At 44.8% G+C, this 20136-nt stretch overlaps 2 protein-coding genes across 4 annotated transcripts in view; both read left to right on the plus strand.

Moving 5' to 3' along the window:
- The window catches only part of LOC136564517 (septin-2), a 34026-nt gene extending 26934 nt beyond the window's left edge, over window positions 1-7092 (plus strand). For 2 of the 3 annotated variants that reach the window (XM_066562535.1, XM_066562533.1), the window contains exon 13: window positions 6305-7092. The gene's annotated coding sequence lies outside the window, so the exon portion shown is untranslated. Of the gene's footprint in view, window positions 1-6301 lie in introns of all 3 variants that reach the window. The other variant, XM_066562534.1, reaches the window with a different exon arrangement.
- A 3229-nt stretch (window positions 7093-10321) lies between these two features.
- SEPTIN5 (septin 5) overlaps window positions 10322-20136 on the plus strand; it is a 42186-nt gene continuing 32371 nt past the window's right edge. Inside the window, exon 1 of the mRNA XM_066562532.1 lies at window positions 10322-10397. The gene's annotated coding sequence lies outside the window, so the exon portion shown is untranslated. The remainder of the gene's footprint in view (window positions 10398-20136) is intronic.

Below are 20136 nucleotides of genomic sequence, written 5' to 3' on the forward strand. Positions count from 1 at the left end.
AACCGTTTTCTCAAAGAGCCAGACAGAATTTTGCTCAGGTGTACTGAACATAGACTCCCTTGATATGTCTGATGTATTAGGGGAGATCAGAGCGAGTGAAGAAAAAAATTCCTGTAGCACATACTCATTCTTTCTTCTGGTAGAATTTTTCTTTTAAATGCAAGAACAAAAAATGGAAGGATATGAGAAACCTTGTTGCTTAATACTTCAGTTTAATACTCTAGTTGTGATTGCTGGTCTTGTGGAATGTAAAGCTTGAATAAAATGGATTATATTATCCCTTATGACCTTGTGTCAGCTGCCAACATTCCAAGCCTAAAATAAGGAGATTTTTTGTTGCCTTTATTTGAACCTTCAGTCTTCCTGTTTACATAAAAAAAAAGAAAAAAATCATTAAGAAATAAACTTATTCCCTGGATTCTCACTTAAGCAGAAGTCGATGGTTTTACTGCTATGGGCACTGTTACCTCTGAGTGAAGTACTTAAGGGGAATTCAGTAATTCAGTCTCAGGTTTCTTACAGTCACAGTTTCAACTGTTGCAGATGGAGGAGTCTTCACATCATGTCTTCCAACTTCCATACTAAGATATGTTTTCCCAGAGTTGGAAATCTAAACACTGAGGATAATTTTGTGGCTAACCACATGGTGTACATGAAAGCAGTGTCTGACAGAGAGCTCTCATTGTCCAGCCAGGAGCTGGTCATTTTGCAGCCTGTTCAACATTGTTAAATACTATAGTCTGAATTGAAGGTTCCAAGTTTTCACTGTGACTTTCTTGTCATGTGGCCAAATTCTTACCATTTGTAGAAATAGTTATTTAGTGTAGGAAAGCTTTTTTAGTGTAAATTATTGTTGCTGGTTTTTGCTAAGGAGCTCAGTTCCTTGTAGGTGTTAGAAATCATATTTAATCATATGACACCTTCAAACTGATACTCAATAAGAAAAACACACCATAAATCTACCCTTGTCCACAGTTGTTGTTGGCAGGGCAGAGGATGGCAAGGGATACAAATATATTCAGAGTTCTTTGCTCAGTTCCTAGATGCTGCCTTTGCTGTGCAATCAGTATCTGAGGGCTGATGGGATGTAGTATTCCCATTAATGGTTAGCCAGAAATGGCCCCAGATCCCCTGTGTTTCACAGCTTCTGGCAATACTGGATATGGCCTTTATAAAAAGGAACTGGAGCATGGGTTGTCCCAGGCTCAATTTGCAGCCATGGCTACTTAAGTAAACAGAGTTCTGAGCATGCTCATGTCTGTCCTAGGGAAATGTTCTCCTGTAGATACCTCACTCTGCTAATCTGGAGTGAAGCTTGCACCACTCTGTTTGTTAAGCAGACTTTGCAGATTTAACTGAGTGTTCCCATGATCTTGTTGTGATTTGAACTAAATCTTGAGGTGAAGTTAATTGGGCTGAAATACTTGAGTATGGATGATTCTGAGAAGGATTTGAATGAGATCCTCATACATGGAGGTCTTGCTGTTACTTTGGAATTTGCTAAGCTGCATTTCTGCAGCTGCTGTGGAAATCATGTTTGACAGATTGCTTTTAGGAAAGAGTTTGGAACTTCTGGTTTTGTTACCCTTGAGAGAGAGAGAGTGATAGATTGATTTTTTTAGCGTAATTTGTTGGCCAGTATGCAGTCAGAACTGGAGATGCAGTGCTCCTAAAGCAGGGTGTTGCTTTATGATCCTGCATGTGGAAGGGAATCCTCATCCAGAGCTCAGCCTTGGGAAAGTTTCTCTCATGCATGTGAACTGACTTTGCAACTTAGGTGTGATGAGTTCAACCTCCACCATTCCCATCAGATTTATTTGCTGTATTTTATTGAAATTACTATTTCTAGAGAAACCAGGAAACTTGTAATTAACACAGTGGCTAACAGAGCCAAACTGCCAACAAATTTAAATGTAGTTGGTATTAATCTTTTTGTTCTATCACAGCTTATCTTGAACATCTCTCAGGTTCTAGTTTTACAAGAACTTTAAAGGATCACCTGTTCTACTGAAAGTGCAGTCTCTCCTCCCATTGCTCTTTTGCACCCTTACTTTGTACTGAGAAAAATATATGAGTTTATAAACAGAAAGTTAATGTAAAAATTAATATTTTCACTCTTTCTATTTTGGATATATACCTAATTTTTTGTGTTTTCTTCAAAAGTCCCTTAAAATATTTTCCCCTACATAAAGTACAGTTTTCAGGTATTTTGGGAAAAGTGGGGTGTGGTGTGGTATGTAGACCTTCATAGGTAAGAGCTGGAGAATAAACAATAGGGTAATGAAATGTGTTAATATCAAATATGTGAAATACCCACTTCTGATTTCAGGTGTATTTTGGAGTGGGGAGGAGATTGCTGAATGCTTTGGGGTTTTCTAGGAGGAGCATTGCATAATGATTAAAAAGTGTTAAACCCAAATTGTTGCCAAAAAGACTGACAAGTCTGTGTTACCAGAAAGTGCTACACAGATGGGATGACTGGAAGATCTGGTTTGCCTGATTCCTTTTGAATAGGGCCATCTTAAAAGGTTTTATGGAAAAAGCAAAGGGAGAATTCACTTCAAACAGTTTCCTTTACTTTCAAGGCTGGAGTAAGAGAATAAGGGGAGTGACAAAGGCAAAAATTAGATGCAGGGAATACATTCAAAGTTTCCAAAGAGGACAGACAGATTTCTAGCTGTGGAGAAGTAGAATCCTGAAAGGAAATGAAGATGAGTGCTGGTGGAGACTGGGTTAGAGGTAGAAAAGGAAGATGATTTTGGCACACTGGTTGTTCCTGTTTCCAACTGCAGTTTCTGACAAAAGCCTGTGAGAACAGATTGTGGTGATTAAGATCTTTTGAGTGCAGCCCTGACAAAGGTGTGTTGACCTACACTTTTGTCTCTTTCCTCTAAACATTTAATAGCTTCTGTGTGCAACTAGTGCAGGTGGAGCAGCAATGAGAGCACAGCTAGACACCAGAATATTCTTAGAATAAGCAGTAACAATTTTTTTACCCTGACTTTTGATATACTCCCCTTGCTAATCTTTCTTGGATTTGTTTTTTCTTGCAAAACACAAGACACTGCTATGAAGTGTAGGAGCTTATTGGTTCTTATATTTGACAGTTCACATGAAGGATTGAAAACAAAGATGGAAGGTGGAATAAGGTAGCAAAACCTAAAACATATTTAGTTTTATTTGGGTGCTCAAATATGAAATGCTTTTGGAATAAGCCTGCAGTAACTCCAATAGCATATTTACAAGTTTCTGAACTTATGCATCTCAGATGAGCAATTATTATGAAAATCAGGAATAATTGTACCAAGTGAAATGGTTATTGGTGGATGTTTCTTCCTTTTCCTCCTCTGCTTCTCAAAGTGTATCTCTCTGCAATCTGTTTTCCTCTTGTTATTCTTACAAATCTGATTTGTCTGTCTTCACTCAGTTTCAAGATCATACTGGGACAAATCAGTAACAGAAGCCAGGCTGTGGAATGCTAATACAGCCATCTGGAAATGTAGTTATAGTTAGGAAAATATGTTCAGACAAAAAAGAAACCCAAGCATCTTGCGCTTAAAATATCTGTAGGATGTTGAAAATTCTATTAGTATAGCTTGTGATTTCCACAAGCATTTTAAAACCTCCTGAGCACATTAACACTGTTCTGGTTCTTGATAAGAACAGTGCTAAAGACACCAAACAGCTCCTTCTTTCTCCCAGTGAATTGACATCATTTAACAGAAGAACACAAAGCACTGTCATAGCAACCAGGCTTCTAAAACGATGCTGCTGAATGCTGAATTGATCTGATGAGAAATGTCATTTGAGGAAGTAGAAATGATGTTGTAGTTTTTTTGGCAACTGAAATTGAGAGCCCAGAGAATGTGAAGCTTGGGCAAATTTGTAGTATTTGTAGCAACTGCCTGGCACTGCCAGTGGATGTTTCTCTGGCTAGAAACTAGACCAGGAGAGTGCTGTCAGTGTCCAGCTCTCCTCAGCTCCTCTGACTGTGGGGAAGTCTGCAAGCCCTGCATTGATGGGCTGGCACAAGTTCTTTCACCTCTAGAGAACAGACTTGTGTTGGAAATTGTAAGGTAACATGAGGAACCTGAAAATGTGTCAGGGCCACTTTTCCCTAAAGAAACAGAGGAACATTTCTGATAGTTTTGAAGCTTGGATCCTGATATGTAGATGTGACTCTGTGGTTATCACCCCTATTGACATAAATAACTGATGAGCATTGGTCATCAGTTTAAAGGCCAATTTTGTAATTTTCTGTGAACTGGGCTGATGATGTTTGCTGTGGGGAAGTCTGAGGTCTTGCTACAGAGTAGCAAAGGAAGGGGAACAAACTTGAAGCAGTGAAGTCAACAGAGGGTGACTGAAACACCAGAAAACCAAAATGTTTGGGGTGTGGTGACAAAATGAGTCAAAACCTACAGCAGAGCATTGGTGTCATCCAGTACTCCTCTGCCTTTTGGAAAGATGCCATTTCTCAAAGTTCTTGCTGATGATGGGACACTCAAAGGGCAGTAGTTATCATTAAATGGGTGATATTTGAAGAAAAACAATTGAGATGAGTGAGAAAATGTAGCTGCTTATCAAGCAAATTTCTCTCATTTGGAGTTCAGAAGTGAACACAGAGGTGCCAAGTCACCTTGTGTTGTAGTGGTGTTCTTGTAAGAGCTGAGGGGGAAACAAACCCATTTCTTTACAAGGTGTTCAAAATCTTCACAAATACAGGACTCTGAGCTGTGACCACTGGATCAGGGTGCAGGTGTATGTAGTTCTTGCTAGTTATGCTGCTTACTGAGAGAATTTTGTTTTAATGGCCCACTGGAGGAATATCCTCTTTGTTCAATAGTAGTATGAACTCCTGGTGCAGATGGAGGCATTTGTTAACTCTGGGTGTTGGTGAAATGAGCATAGGGGACTGTAAGGTTGGTCTAGTAAAGCTGGAGGTCAAACTTGGCAAGAATACTATCAACCTAATTGTATCACAAAATATTGCCTTACAAGGAGATGAGGATGAAAGAGCAGTGAAATGAATCCATGTTGAAAGGACACAGACATACTGTGCCCAAATGTGTTCTAGGAGCTTGTAAAATGTAGGCATTTTGTAGCTAATGCTGCTAACATCAATGCGCAGCTGCGCTTAGAACCCAAAGCTTCATGTTTATTGGAAATCCCAGTCTTTTTGTGAGTCTGAAACATGAGTTACAGTTTCTTCTTGAGGTATCTTCTGTAACAGATTAGAGTTGGGCAGGCAGTGGCAGAAACCAAGTTTCTCTTTCAAACTCAAGGTAGCAGTGTAGCACAGCAGGTTGAGTTTGAATTTGAGTATTGAATTTGCTTAGCAATTTATGGACTCTGGCTTTAAAGCCTTATTGCTAGCTTGCTTGTTTAGTTGTTATTAGAAGTGATGGGCTCCTTAAAATGAGAAGGAATTGTGTATTGAACAGAACTCCCACAGTGAGAAGGACAAAGAGCAAAACACATGGCTCTGTATCCCCACTCTAGTCTGGATGAGTGTTACAGTGCATTTTACAAGTGAGTTGGCAAAGAAACACAATAGTGTTTTCTAGGATATTTCTATTTTCTCCATCCAGATGAGCATTTAGATTAAACTAACTTTTTCTGTCAGGAATTAGGATTTTTGGGACTGGAGAATTTGGGGTGTATCCCCTGAGTTCCAAATCTGACACAACTTCTTAAGCGGGATCCAACTTTCAGGAAAAGCTGGGATTCTGCTTTCTTTGTAGCAGCTTTTTTGATTGGCAAGTAACTGTAGAAATACCCAAAACTGATAGTTATTTTTGAAATTACAGACAGTATCCGTTCTGATTTTTTTTTTCAGCCACAGGAACACTGCTGTATGAATGCTTGAAAAAATATCTGCTTTCCTGCTTTACCTTAGCAGTGTTGGAGCATGATGTTGAGCTTGCTGCCTACTGCCTGCCCTGTTTAGCTGAGTGGTTTGTTTCCCTCAGCAGCAATAATGCTTCACAGAGCAGGCCAAGGTCGATGTGCTGTGTGCAGGACTGTTGAGAGGAGCTGGGGGGGTGTGGGTGCCTAAGAAGTTATGCAGCTAAAAATAAGTTCTCATTTAGAAGCTCTTACTGGACATTTGTGATAAATATTTGGGACCAAACTGCCCAGCTGATCTAGTTGCAATGCAGGTGCCTGTGCTGCAGGAACTGCAACTCCCCATTCCCTGGATTGTGCTGCTTTGCTCAGAGGGGCTCTGACAGCCCCCAGTGCTCTGACAGTGCTGAGAGTTTGTCCTTTCTAATGCTCTGTTTTCCACTTTTGTTCCCAGCAGCATACGGTTCTCTAAGTGGATGGGTGCTCTCTTTTCTTTGCCCGTGGTAACGTTCAAATGCTAAAGCTGGATGCCACAGACCAAGACCTGCATTAAAACACAAAGTCTGAAGATCGTGTTGTAAACCTGCTTGTTTTATATAATCATTGTTATTCAACTTATAGTGTATCTTTTTTGATTCCTTTCATAACACTGTCTTCATACTTACCAATGTGGTTTTATTATCCTTCCTGTACCTTTTTATTCAGAAACTGCCAAGAGTACACTGTTTGGACTAGTCATTGTGGTGGGTTTTAAGAATTAATCATTTATCTGCTAGGTTGTTCTGAACAGTTTTGTGGTTAATACTAAGACTTTGTGGCGTGTTTACGGTAAATGTACGTGTGTTTGCACAGTATTATACCTTTCACCTGCCATTTTAGGTTATTATGTATCGTATCAGTTTTTCAGAACTTCCTCTGTGCTTTTGTTGCTTTTGAAGCTTCATCTCTGGTGATTTGCATTTGTGTGATGTATGAGAAAATGTACGAAACGCTGATGAGTCACCAGTGGTTGGAAAAAGCTGACTTTTCTAAATCGCCGTGCCTTAACTCACCTAAACACTCCACACACCAACAACTTGTGTGGATGCCTCTGGAGGTTTGGCTTCATGTTGCAAGAATTGATGGCAAAAATTTGTCACAGGCATTTCTATCTGTCAGCTGAGCGATGGCATGTCCTGATTTTTTATATATACCATAGCACTACTTTGAAGTTTTGTAATAAATTGTATGAATGTGGAAAACGTTGATTTTCTTTTTGGGGTGGTTTTTCTTGTTTTATTTTGCCTTTTCAAGCTAATGTATCAAATGCTGTAATGGCATTGTGCACGGTGCATATTCAAAGGAGTTCTGATGTTTACCCTGGGATATGAAGGTGTTTTCTAAAATTTGTATACCTGCAAACTGCATTGATTTCATTTCAAAACACTTTAAAAAGTGTTTTACCTGTAAGTTAGGTAGCAATGCTTCACATCCATTTTTTTCCAAAGTTCATTAAGCACCTACTGATGTCTTTGGGTGGATGAATATCTTGGAAAATCTGATCACACACCTTACTTTATAAGTTCATAAATGTTGTTATTTCCTTTATGTCATTGCTGAGTATAGCTCTATTCTGCATGCTTTTGTAGTCTTGTGTGTTTTATATATGCACTAGTGTAAGTGACTTTCCAAATACAGGATTGAGACACTTTGTCTTCTTACTAAATTAGGGTGTCTTTCATGTAATGATTACCCCTAATTTTGCTGTCTAGCAATGAGTGTTTAATCAGGATAGGATTCATAAATGATTGGCATTACTGGGATGCATATTTGGCTTGCTTGGAGTTGAACTGCCTAAAATGGACATTACCTTGTTACTTCAGTGGCTGCTGTAACAAAGTTGAAAGAAGAAATGGAGTGACAGATTTGCATTCACACAAATTTTCTGCCATTTTTATGAAGATTTTAATTTACCCATGTCTGTCCAGAGGGCCAAGGTGAGAGACTTAATGGCAAACTTTTTCTCATCATTTGTTTGCTGTTATTTGCACATTTCTTGTTTTTCTTCCAGGATTTTGCATCGTATTTTGCAACCCTCTTAATTATGTGCTGTCCGTTTGTGCTTGTGAAAGTCAGGACAGCCACACCCCTCCTGAGAAACCCAGACTTCAGTTGGAGACCTTAGGTACAAGCTAGATTAGCTCTCTGAGCAAAGGTGGCATGAAAGCTTTGCCTTTCAAAGCCAGCTAGGACAATGGGGAAGCAGACTCTCAAAAGCATGTAGTCTTTAATTTTATTAAAAACTGAGGAGTTTTTTCTCTCTCTTTAAAGCAAGGCACCTAAAGTCACTGTCACGGGTCTTGTGTAGGAAGCCTCAGTGAAAAGCTTTTTACTTGGTGATACTGAGTACTGATTGATAGTCTGTGCTTTCTTTGGGTTTGTGGATTCCAGATGGAGCATTTTGGCTCAAAGTTTGAGATCTATTTTAATAATTGTCCAAGAAGGGCTTGTAGAGCTGCTGATTCCATATGTGAGTATTTTCCTTTCAATGTAGTTTTATTTTTTTATGCTTTCTACCACTTCTTTGATCTTGACTGATGTTAGTTTTCAGTTACATTTGAACTTGGTTTTGTTAAAATACTTAACAGCTTACTGGGGGAATATATAGTTGTTAAGCCAAGTCTTTGTACTGTGGAGCTCTCTGGACAGAGGACACTGGCTAGACCCTGCTTTCTGACTTTGCATTTCAGCTCCCATAGGTGTTGGCAGTCCCAGGGCCTTGCAAGACAAGTCCTTTGCTCTGAATTTCATCCTGGCCTTCTCCAGTCAGATGTTTTCCAGCACTGGGACAAAGTGCCCACATGTAACTTTTTTAACGACTGTTCAGCAGGATCAAAGAGCATTTCACTGCAGTCCTTTCAGTGTTCATTAGTTTTAAAACACTGTGGCAGAGTATAAAACAACTCATGAAAGGCTGATTAGTTCATTGGTGCCTTTAATTGTGGTGCAGAGTCTCTGATGGTCTGAGGCTTTCTAGCATTTAAAAACAAGGAAATTTGCTGACAATTACCTGATTCATTTTTTTCTGATGCTTTGAATCAATGGCTAAAAGTGAACTCAGGGTGAGCTAATGTGGTTTTAAAATGTATGTGCCTTGGATTGCCAGGCCTTGGAAGTGTCTCCTTGTTTTGTTATGAGGGATGTTTTGAATGAGAAGGTGGAAGAAATGCCAAGGTAAATGCTGTGATGACTACAAGGATTTGAACAGTTGGTATTATGGCATCAGTGTCACGTTTGTTCCAGGCAGGGCAGTGCCCTTCAGTTATGCAGCCATCACCCTGCCAAGCTTATCCTGTCCTTTATTCTGAAGAGTTTCAGGTCTGATCATTTGCCTGTCCTTGAAATGGTAAAGGCATGACCCCTCCCTGCAGCCATGGAAGTCAGGGGAAGGATCGGGGTGTCCTTAGTCTTCATATCCCATTCTCCTTTCTTCTCTGCTGTTGAGTTTTCTATGAGTTGTTCTCATGTCATGTGCAACTGCTGCTTTTCATTTAAGTTCTCTCTTGCCTTGTCTTAGAGTTATGCTGACAGCTTTTACCTAAAATAACTTCTCATATAACCTCTTTAAAATTTTTAATGGAAACAGAGCACACATTCCTACTTCACACAGCATGGTTGCAGTATGATTCAGGACTTCCCACTGTATTTTGAGATGTTAAATCTGGAAACACATTTCCTATTTACTCCATTTGTGTTTGGGTTTTGTATTTTTTTTTTGATACTGTATACGTCCTTCTCGATGCTGTGTTTCTATTCGAGAGCAGGGAGTGCTGCCTTTTATAGTGTTTAAACCTTCAGGGAGGTGTAGGGTGGCTGCGGGGGTTATTCCTGCCCATCAGCCGGGCCCGGGGCTGTGTTCTCCAGCCGCTGGCTCGGGGCGGGGCTGGAGGGGGGGATCGCTCCGGTGCTGCGGCCGGCGGGTCCCCTGCCCTGCCCGGCTCCGGCAGCCCCCGGCCCGGCTGTCACCGGCGGGTCCCCTGCCCTGCCCGGCTCCGGCAGCCCCCGGCCCGGCTGTCACCGGCGGGTCCCCTGCCCTGCCCGGCTCCGGCAGCCCCCGGCCCGGCTGTCACCGGCGGGTCCCCTGCCCTGCCCGGCTCCGGCAGCCCCCGGCCCGGCTGTCACCGGCGGGTCCCCTGCCCTGCCCGGCTCCGGCAGCCCCCGGCCCGGCTGTCACCGGCGGGGGCGGGCCCGGGGCGGGCTCGGCTCCCGGGATGGGCGGCCCCGGCCCCTCGGCGGCGGCGCGGGGCGGCCCCGCCGCTCGCACTCCCTCAGTCCCCCAGCCAGCTCGCACACACGGGCACGGCTGTCGCTCCGGGCAGGCACCATGAGCACGGCCATGCGGTACAAGAGCAAGCTGGTCAACCCAGGTGAGGCGGCGGGGACGCGCGGCCGCTCCGCCCCGCGGCCCGGCGCGTCCCCCTCGCCTCACCGTCTCTCCTTTTCTCTCCCCGCTGCCGGTTCCCCCCGCGGGCATCCCGCCCTGGCCGCGCCGCCCCGCAGAGGAGAAGCAGGTAGGTGAGCTCGGCTCTCCGCGGGGATGCGGCTGCTACCTGGGCACGGCGGCCGCTTGGCCGCATTCATCCGGGAAATAGGCGCTTTGCCTGCCGCATTCCCCCGGGTTTTGGCTTGGCTTTCTTTTTTGTCGCTGCCTTTGGGTGTGTCGAGCGGGTTCGGATGGAGAAAGGCGGCGCGGGGCTGGCAGAGGCGTTTGGGTATTGGGAGCACGTCTCGCATCCCTCTCCCCTCCGCAGCACAGATGCGCAGACACAGCCCCGCTCCTGCCGCTCCTTGGTGCTGCAGCCGATCGGCACCTCGCAGGCGGCCAGGATTTGGGTGTTAGGAAACATCTGTTTTGCTTTGCAAAGCTAATAGCTATTTGGAGACATGCCTTTGAGTCCTGGAGAGAGAGGAGGGGTGATGCAATCAGATGACATCGACAGGTTTTTTTGTTGTCTATTTGGTATTTGGAGGGATTTAGGATGTTTGAAAAGAAGATGAATCTTCCTCTGCAGAGCTTGAATGCTTAAGTGAGGGGTTATCAGGGTCCTGTGTGTTCCTCAGTACCCATTATCATGATATAGGGAAGTCTGCTGTAAAGGAAAGAGCCTTTCTGTCTCACAAGGGTGGGGATGGAGATGATGGTTAACGCAGCAGAGCAGTGCATGGGAAGAATCTCACCCATTCCCAGCCTGGTTTACAGTTACCCTTGAGTCCAGTCTTTCTCTAAGGCTCCAATTCTGTATGAAGCAAACACCTTGCCTGCTAAGACCCTAGTACTGCACAGCCTTTTTGGGCCACAAAAAAGCAAACTAGCTTTGTAGCAGCTTGGGTATTTACCTGGCCATGGCAAGAGATGGTGCTTCCCTATATAATGCAGACTTGGCACTGTGCATTTTGTGGGCTGCTGATCGCAGTGATGAGAAGAACAAAGTAAATCTAGGGGTAATAGGATAATGGGATCACCAGATGCATTTTTCCCAAGGTACTTGAAATTTTGCTACTATTTTGTAGTTATTGTGAACATTGTAGTTAATTCTTGGTTTATTTCTGGATGAAAGCAATCCAGAATGTGTTCTGACACTGTGGAACATCTAGTGTAAGCTGTGAAGTGGGGAGAAGCTTTGTGACATCCCCCCCAAACCATGCTTCTACAGTTCATGTTTTTAAATGAAGAAGGAAGGGGGTTATGTATAAGGCTCCTTTCTGTGCATTCCCTAGGGGAAGAAGCGAGGCAGAGATCAGAGGAGTCTGTTGTAGATATTATCATAACTCCTGAAGGCTCTTGTCACACTGCATAGGCAGAAGTGGGCTGGAGTCTGGAGCCCAAAGAGCCCGTGTGTTCAGGCCAGTGCAGTTCCAGCTGGGCAGAGGAGATCTTTCCTGCAGTGTGGAGGAGGTGTGTGTGTAACCGCGTGTCTTACGCTGAGTGTAGAGTGGCTCCTGCATGACAGAGCACAGTTCATTGTGCATTTGGGCCAGGCCTGTTACTTGTGGATGGAAAGGGGAAACCAAGCTGTGAACACAAAGCAATCTGTTAAAATTAAACTGAATACACAAAAGCATAAATGATTTTTATTTAGCATTTTTTAAGAGCGGGATTTTTCTGCCTTTTTTCCAATCTTCTTGCATCTGACAGCAGATAACAATTGAAAGGCTTTACTAAAGCTATAGTTCTTGTCTGAATTGGTTTTTTAAAAACAATTACAAAAGCTGTTTTTTAATGAATATTTGGGAAATGAAGGGAGCTTCTTAGAGGGCAGTACAATAGATTGCATGTAAGTAGGGTTGCTTTTGGTAAAGTCTTAATAATATTCATGACTTACCAGTCCATAGAATGGAACAATGTGGTGTCAAAGAATGTGTGTTCATCCTCCCTCACAGCGTGGTCAGGGCTGATGCATTGTCTGGGTTCAGGGTACTCTGATTTGCAGATTGGGCTCCTAATTACTGCCATTCATCAGGAAAAAATAATGGGAGATTCTCCAGCTCTCTGATTTCCAAGGAATGACCTCTTAATTACTGAAGTCAGTGGAGGTTTCATCCTGGTCTCTGCGTGCAGAGCATCCAGCATTCCCAGGGGAAGGGTTGTGGTTTAAGAGCTTGGGCTGCTGTGGAGCTCTGTGGCAGGTTGCCTGGTGACACCAAGCTCCTTAGTTTTATTGTACCTCAGCTCAGCACCTCTTGGAGAGGGATGGTTTCTTTCCTAGCAATTTATTTACTACTGGATCCCTAAGAGAGATTCTCATGGTGGAGCTGTGTAGGAAATGAAGCAATAACTAATGTCATGTGTGCAGAGGAGTAGGCCCCATGTAGGGAAACCCAGCACTTTGTCAAGAGTTTGACAGGGCAAGTACAGCAGATGGATGCTCTGCCAAAGCCAGAGGTGTTGCTGTGGGAGGAGTAAAGGTGAAACCTTGCAAGTACCTGGTTAAACTGGAGTCTCCTGGCACACTCCTGCAGGATATGCCTCCTATCTAGTGTTGTTGGCGTGTGTGTGTTTGGGGTGTTACCTTGCTGTGTCTCTGAAGCTGGCTCCTGCCCATTCAGGTTCATGTCTCTCATGTTCTTTGAAGTCATTGTTTCTTTTTAAATCAGGAGGATGGGAACCTCTCCTTCCCAAGTTGATCTCTCCCCACCCCATCAACTTGCAAAGTTGTTTGGGTGTGGGAGCAGAGACTATCTGGTGGATCCAGTTCTTTCAGTGGGTTTGAAATTACAGGGCTGTGCCTTTTGCATTCAGTTTAGTCTTTTTTTTCTACTTGAACTTATTTTTAAGTGGTCTGCTTGTCAGTAAAAATATATATGGGGGTCTGTGTATAGAGAAGATGCTGTGCAAAAAGTACTTTGATTGTAGGAGTGGTTTCAGTTCGAGTCATTGAAAACTGAATTCATTGCCCTTATGTTTCAGTTTTGAGAATCTGGGTTTTATATGTTAAAAACTTACATTCAGACTCCTTTGTTTTTTTCTTATAAAAAATGGAGCAAAGATTTCTATCATTCCTGGAACAGCAGATATTGCAACAGCAGAGATGTCTTCTATCTAAAATAGCAACTGTGCCAACACAGAGGATCATTTTTAAGGTCAACTTTCAACCCCAGCCTTGCCTACTGGAGAACACTGGCTGGTGGAAATCCCCCAGTTCCCTGCTAATGTGTACTGAACTGCCTTCTCCTTTTCTCTACTGAGCTTATGGAGAAATAAGCCCAGATGGGCTACAGGTAAGTGAAAGACTGCACTCTGCATAGAGCTGAGACACCCGGGGTAGTTGTAGATACTGCCCATCACACTGAGGGCAACTCAGTGCAGGCAGCTGCTGATGACCAAGAACAGATTAAGAGGAGGGAAAAGTGGTGATTCCTTGTGCTTGCCTTGAGCTTGAGGTTGAATTTGACCTAATGTGACCCTCAGTTCCTATGTAGATACCTATGTGGGGAAAATTGATTAACTGAGTTTTGTGAAACATGTGATGAGAAGTATCATCAGAGTGGTAGGTTCTCTTGTACAGCAACTGTACAACAAAGACCATAAAGCAGAGTTTAGTCTTTACAGAATCTCCCCAAAGTCTCAGCTGGAGTAGCCTGGAGGACTTGTACCTGCACTGTTCCTTTGTAGCATTTCCATCTTTCACCTAAATGTTTTTCTTACAATAACAGTTCTTTTAGTCTTGTGGCTAGAGGAACATTCTTGCTTGTGCAGAAAAGTATGGAATCTGGAAGGAGAACAGACTACCACTGACTCTTCAATTTTCTCAGAATTAAACCAATTATTTTATAATTGTGATTCTTTGAGTCATTGGGAACAGCAGTATGGATCTGTGTTCCTGCTCTGTGTCAATTCAGGGTGGTTGTGGTGAGGTGGCTTTTTTTTTCCCCCTTGGAGAAAGCAAAATTATGTTTGCAGCTGTCTAATGGGATATTTCACCACAGCTGGATAGTCTCTCACTGTGTCATAGCTTGCCCTGGGTGAGGCTGTTTCTCTTTGACTCCCCACATTAATGTCTCTTCCAACCTCTGTGTTTTCCAACCCTGGTCATGCATCCTGGCTACCAAGATGCGCCTGCCAGAAAGGGAGTAGCAAATTAGTCACAGAATCTGGAGGTAAATACTGGAAACACTCTTAAAGCAGCACATCCCTGCTTGTTTTTCTGATGTCCCAGTGTATCTTGGCCAGATGCAACATAGGAGTGGAAGCTTTTACTTCTCTGTGAAAAGCCTTGTGTGTTTCATTCATTTTTTTTGGCCCATTTCAAAAGACAGTGTTGGTGCCTTGCCCTCGGAGCTGGGCAGAGTCTCAGGGCTCAGAACAGTGCTGGGAGGGTGGGACTGCAGCAGGTCGGGAGGTTCAGCCTGTCTGTCCTTCTGCTGTGCATCTGTCCAAACAGCCTGGCTGCAGGAGGCCCTGTGTCACAGCTGGGCTGGGCTGGGAAGGGAAGTTCATCCTGGGCACTTGGACTTTTTTTTTTTTTTTTGCCATTCTTTGTCTGCTTGGCTGCTTGGAAAAGGGCTGTAAAAAGAGGTAAGTGCATGGACTTTGTGGTGAAACAGAACTGCTGGAGAGCTGGGCACAAATTCTGTCTCCTGCTGCTGTCTCTCTTCAATTATTTATGCTCCAAATGGATGAAACAGTTGTGAGTGCAGGGCAGGGGAGAGGTTCAGCCCTCTTGGTGCAAGTACCAATCTGCAGTTTATGGAAAGGAGAAGTAAGTGCTTCCTGCACAGGATTTTTGTCACTTCAATTTCCCCGCTCAGCTACTTGTGCACAACTCCAAAATTCTGCTGTGCTTGTGAGAGTTGTACCGGGCTGTTCCAGTGCTCCAGGCACATTAACCAAATGTGTAAGTTCAACAGATGGTAGGGCTTGATCTTTGCTGATATTGAGGGAGTAGGAACAACCTTCATTAAACCCCAAGAGATGCTGGTGACGCTTGTTCAGCTGCTGGGTTCCAAACTGCTGGGGCTTTGCAAAAGCTTGCAATTGCAGAGGGGAAAATGTTGCTGCCATTTGAACAAAAGAGAAACACAGTCCCTGGGTGCTTTTAGTCTCCAAAGTCAAGGAATCTCTTACAACCACTTATGCTCTCAAAAAATGTTATTGGCTTCATACTGATGTTGTTCTTCATTTGATGCTTCTAGCAGTAAATGTAAGGGGCTTGTGTTGTGACCTCGAAAAGTTGAGGAATGGCAAATCAAGAGAGGGAAACAACTGGTGGAGTTCAGCGTCTTCTAGAACCCATATTGCCCAGTTTCAGTCTAAGGTGCTGTTCATTAAATACCCAGTGAAATGGACATCTTGGAAATGCAGAGGAGATTCCATCTCAGCCAGCTGGTTGCTCACTGTGCCAGGCCAGGCTGGGTGCCTGCTGTGTATCTCAAGAGCTTTGCCAAATTAGTTTTAAATGTTCAGTCCAAGGGGTTTCTCCAGCTGTTTTGGGACACCCCACAGTGGTGGCTCCTGTAACCATGCTGCAGTTACTGTTCATATGTGCTGGAACCAAGCCTGGGGATCTCAGCTCCATCCTTAGTACTTCAGGTACCTCTTGCTGAGATACCTCTTGGCTAAGTTGAGAGGATTCCTCTCCCATTCCCATTCCTCTTCCAGTTCAAGTGGCCTCTGTGTTGCCTCTTTTCTTGGATAACAGAGCATGAACTGGAGGGTGCATTCTTTGCTTACCTGTAAGTTTTCTTTCCTGACCAACACTAAGTGTTTGTCCCCTTCTTGCCCAAGGCAGAGGTTTCCCTGTGACAATGAAACCACACAGTGTAATGCTCTACTCATAAGAGAAAGGTGAGGCACCTCTAAATGCTTGCGTGACTTCAGATGTTTGTGAAGTGTATGCAAGTTGTTTCATAGCATACTGGAATAATTCCCATAAGGGCTGGATTTTGTGTGTGTGTGTGTGCATGTCTACAGTGTGGTTAGCCTTGAAGCACAGGAAAAAATGTTTGTCTGCTGTTACACATTCCTTTCTCCCAGAGATTTGTCCCTGGAGCTGTGAAGAGGTTTGCAGTCATCTTGTTCCCACAAAAGTGTTCAGGAGCTGGATTTGTGTGTGGTGGTGGGATCAGATGCCAGAACATATGCTCCTCATCAGTATGTATGTGTGCTGCTGTTCATCCATGACTTGGCTTTCCAGAAACACTCTTCAGCATGAACAGGGGAAGGCAGCACTGCACACTGAGAGGGAAGATTTGGATGTACAGTGCTGACCACAGGGGCTGGGCTGCAGGAAGTGGAACAGATCTGTTGCTTCTGACTTAAGCAAGAGCTGTCTTTGTTTTAGGACTGAATAGGGTGATACTCTTCATTCCTCCTCTTTGGTATTTCCAGTGCATTAATTGAAATCTGTTATGACCTGCTAACATTCAGCTCTAGACTGCTATCCCTTCCCTCAGTCCTCATTCCTTGCCTGCAAGGCTGGTACCCAGCAGCATCACAGCAGCCAAGTGCTGGGGGTGGCTGGAAGGCAGAGTGTGCTGAGAAGATGCAGGGACTGTTTTGCTAATGAGCAAAGCTTGGCTAAGTGTTGGCCAAGAGCTGAAGAGGAAGTGAAACCCTGCACAAGCATCTGCAAGGGTGTGACGCCAAGAGGGGGGAGGAGAATTGTTTAGTTTCTGGCTTGAGTACAACTGTCCAGTTCTGAAATCAAAAGAAATAAGAGAAGTTGAGTTCTGGAAGAGGGATGTAGCTGTGCTGAGCAGGGCAGGACAGTGCAGGGATGCTCAGGATGGCAGCGACCTCTCTGGATACAGCTGTGGAGCCCTTGGCCTGCCCCAGCCTGGTGTGTACCATGGCAGCCAGGGCTGAGGGAGGCTCAGGGTTAATGCTTGGAAATGTAGCACTGGAGGATCTTGGGCTGTGGTTCATGCAAGCCTGGGGCTCTGGGGGATGTGAGCCAGTGTAGTTGTAAGTCAGTCAGAGGTGGGAAGCCCTTACCAGAGTTAACTCCAGTTGTTCACTCAGCTCTTCAGTCTGGGCTGTTTCTGTGCACGGTGGCTAATGGCAGAACAGCCGTGCTCGCCCTGCCCTGACTCCTGCTGGAGAGGGAGGGGCAGCAGCTGCCTGGCCCTGCCTGTGCTGTGTGAGCCCTCGGTGCCAAGGAGAGGAGACCTGAGCTTTGTGAGACTCAGCCCTTTGCTCTTCCGGGGATCTTCGGGAGTGCCTGTTTGTCGTGCAGCTTGTTATCCAACGTCTCCGGGGTGTGTATGGGGCTGGGATGGCCCATTTCTGCCTGACCCCACCCGAGGCACTTGGTGCCATTCTCTCAGAATGACTCCTGGCTGGGAAACTGGAGCTGAGAGTGCAGGCTGAGCAAATAAACCCCAGGATCATGAGTGCTAGCTCCTGGAGAGTGGCCATGAGGAGTGAGCCCATCCCACTGACCTCTGGACGTTCTCAGTGCAGAAGCAGGGAGGGAAAGAGATCCACTCAGCTTGTGAGACAACAGGCTCCAAGGGTTTAACATCTTCCTTCTGCTTTCTGTGAGGCAAAGCCCATGGCAGTACAGATGTGGCTCCAGTGATTACGTTTCATTTTTTCTTGCAGACCTTTGGTGCATGAAGCTGTATGAACACACATGAGAGCACAAGCCCGGCCTCTTACTGCTATAGTTTGTATTGCAATTATTTTTAAGGTTACTTCCCAGGCAAGTCACTTTGCTTTCAGCTTTTTGTAATGTCTCCTTGCTGTTTCCTCAGCGTGGGAACTATTTTAATCCTTCCTGACGCACTGAGCTCATTCTCGCTGTGATATACGTACACACAAGTAGTCTCTTTAGATCCTGCAGTCTTACATCCACTTTTATTTTCAAATAAATTACATACTACATTAATTATATATTCAGGTGAAATTGAGTCACAAAGGTATCTGCCTGCCCTGTGCACAGTCCCCTTGGCTGTGCTTTCTCTTTGGTTTGAAGTTATCCTGAGTCTCTGCCAGTGATATGAAGTCCTGGAAATGCCCATCTGGACCAACAGTAATTTCCCTCTGCTCAAGGCCTGCTGTAAAAAATGTCAGGGAGATTTATGGCTTTTAAGATTCTATAGATTCTCAGAGGTTCCTGCTGCTTAGGGAGTTTGGTGCCAGCTGGGATCAGACAGTAATGGAAGAAGCATCATAGCCTTCAGAAGCTGATATTTGCCCTGTTTTGTAGGCAGTAGGATGAATCAAGGCAGCAGGAGTTAACTCAAGAGATGCAGCTGGTCTGCAGCAAAGCCTTGCCACGGCTGCACAGGGCCAAGATGAGCAGGAATGTGTCATTGGGACAGTGAGAGATGCTGTCAGGGATGATCTCTTGTCTCCCGGCCATTGTCCTTGCAGTCCTGACTTTCAGAGATGATTTCTGTGATGCAGCTGGAGCAGTGCACTGAAGCTGTAGCAAGCAGAAGAGAAACTGCTTGTGTCCCATCCCAAGGTTTATACCTGGGCTGTTCAGCTGCTTTAAAGAGCTCCCCTCCCCTTGAAGGGAGTCCTTGGCAGCACATGTATTTATGAGGGAAGTGGGTATTGGTGAGGACAGTAATTTAGCAGAACTTGATGCTTTTACTGTGCAGTTAATCCAGGCACATGCTTGGGAAGCACTCCAGGGTCACTGAGCAGCTGAGACCCTCTGGATCAGCTCTTGTCTGCCAACAGCCCTGGGGCTGACACTTCAGAGGCTCAGGGCAGGCCCATGGAGGTCAGTGAGTTAGAGGCCTGTTTGCTGCATACCCCCCATCAGTGCCACATGGACCTGCTTGGGACCCTGATCACCATCACTGTGCAGCAGGAGTGTGTCCTTCTGTCACCTGGATAAGCCTTATCTGCCCTGCCCCACCGTGCTTGACTCACACCAGGTTCACAGCACTGGATCTCAGAGCAATTTGAGTAACCCAGAAGCAACTGGATGGAGCCCAGCGTTCCTGTTCCTCAGTGCTGCCTCTGTTCAGCTGCCAGTCCCCAAATGCACTTGCATGATGGCATTATTTGCAGCAGCTCTCATTAATGTCAGTGAAAGCCTTTCTGTTTGAGGTGATGGGGCTGCTCCTCAGCAGCTGCTCACACGTTCCAGCCAGTGCCAGGCATTTTGCTGCCTCCTTTGAATGCCCAGTGTCCTCTGAACATCTCCCTGCTCCTCCCCTGGTGGCACTGTCATGGGCAGGTGTCAGGCAATAGCAGAATTGTTCTCTTGGTAAACAAGTGATGATGTTATTGGAGCTGCCCCTCATGTGGCAGCAGTGCAGTGTGTGCATGGGGTTGCTAATGAGGGATGTCATGGGGCTTGTTAGTTTGAAAGCTTCATGAGCCATCTTCTGCTTCCCTGCAAAGTGTGTGGATGCTCCTTCCTGTCAGCTGTTCCTGTGCTGCACCTTGCACTTGGGTGTGTTTGGTAGTTAAGTGTGTCCCTGCAAGTTAGAGCTCACAGCACATATTGGGCATTTTGGAGAACCCAGATCCCATTTATCATGACATTAATGGCAGTGGACATCCAGGAAATGTCTGGATGAGACCACTCTCTCGTTTCCTCAGATACCCTGTGTATGCTTGAGAGCTGAGCTTTTTTGTGGCTCCAGTGAATCCATGTGTACTGGGTACATAGAATTTGTCCCTTAGCTGATTAGGGATTTTCCTTCATGACAAATAACTATTTTTCTTCATTATTTTTCAAAAAATAAAATAATTAGGGCATCCACCCACCTCTTGGCTGGCATCCTGCAGTAATAGGCCAGCATGTGTTTTCCTCAGAAGAGGAAGCAGGTCTTGCTTTGTATTTT

This window comes from Molothrus aeneus, chromosome 18 (assembly GCF_037042795.1).
Source record: "Molothrus aeneus isolate 106 chromosome 18, BPBGC_Maene_1.0, whole genome shotgun sequence".
NCBI lineage: Eukaryota > Metazoa > Chordata > Aves > Passeriformes > Icteridae > Molothrus > Molothrus aeneus.